Source organism: Bison bison, unplaced genomic scaffold (assembly GCF_000754665.1).
Source record: "Bison bison bison isolate TAMUID 2011002044 unplaced genomic scaffold, Bison_UMD1.0 scf7180017864535, whole genome shotgun sequence".
NCBI classification, from domain to species: domain Eukaryota; kingdom Metazoa; phylum Chordata; class Mammalia; order Artiodactyla; family Bovidae; genus Bison; species Bison bison.
In genome coordinates, this window is record NW_011495084.1 from 10,046,534 (window position 1) to 10,047,599 (window position 1,066).

The following is a 1,066-nucleotide window of genomic DNA, read 5'->3' on the forward strand; positions in this document are numbered from 1 at the left end:
GGGGGCTTCCTTGACACCCTATTAAAAATCCATCCCATTCCCCCCACATTTCTGCCCCTGGCACTCCCCTTATCCTGTTTCTCCCCATACCATTTATATTATTAATCCAGGGCAAGTATTTTTGTCTGTTTTGTGCACCAACATGTCCCAAAAGCCTAAAACAGTATTTGGCACATGAATATTCTAATGTTTTTGAATGAGTAAATGATTGAGTGCTATTTTTCCATCTATTTCTAGTATTATTTCTTATTTTCCTTTTAGATGGTCTATGTTAACTTTAAAATAAAGCTTTTATTTCTGATTTCCATCCTAATATTGTTTCTAATGAAATAAAATGAAAATGAATTTTTGTCTACATAAAAGACACTGAGTTAGTCTTATGGAAGACACAAGGAAAATCAGACACAAGGATTTGAAATTTAGGGACTTCCTTGGTGGTCCAGTGGCTAAGACTCTGCACTCCCAATGCAGAGGGCCCAGGTTCGATCCCTGTTCAGGGAACTAGATCCCTCATGCCACAACTAAAGATTCCATGTGCCACAATGAAAATCAAAGATCCTGTGTGCTACAACTAAGATCTGGCACAGCCAAATAAATAAATATTTTTTTAAAAAAGGGATTTGCAATCTAATTAGGAATATAAGACTAGCAGATAAAAAGTTAAATGCTAAGGAAAGATATTAGTAACCTTTCACACCAAAAAATTGATGAAATATTAGGAGACAGAACTACTTAACTACAAAAATAATTTGCTTTCTGAGCTTCACACTTAGCTGTGGTAGACTCAGAAGTTTATATAGACAGTAAAATATTTTCCAAAATATAAGAAAGGACTGTATTTAAATGTATAAAGTACAAACCTTGCAAGAGGTTGCTAAGTAGCATTGTTTTTGTCAAAACTAACTGAGAAACTCATTGTGAGATGCAAACATTACAAAAATTGTATTTCCCTACTTCTTGAGCAATTGCATGAAGACCTATTTGGGGGGTGGGAGCTGAACATCTTGTTCATGATATTTTCTTCAGTGTGGTTGCCTTCTCCTGTCCAGGATTTGTCTTTGTACAG

The 1,066-nt window shown here is 35.3% G+C and overlaps 1 non-coding gene across 1 annotated transcript; it reads left to right on the top strand.

The window, feature by feature from the left end:
* The first annotated feature begins 428 nt into the window (after window positions 1-428).
* On the top strand, window positions 429-501 carry TRNAG-CCC. The gene has a single exon. It is a non-coding gene; the product is annotated as a tRNA-Gly (tRNA).
* The last annotated feature ends 565 nt before the right edge of the window (window positions 502-1,066 follow it).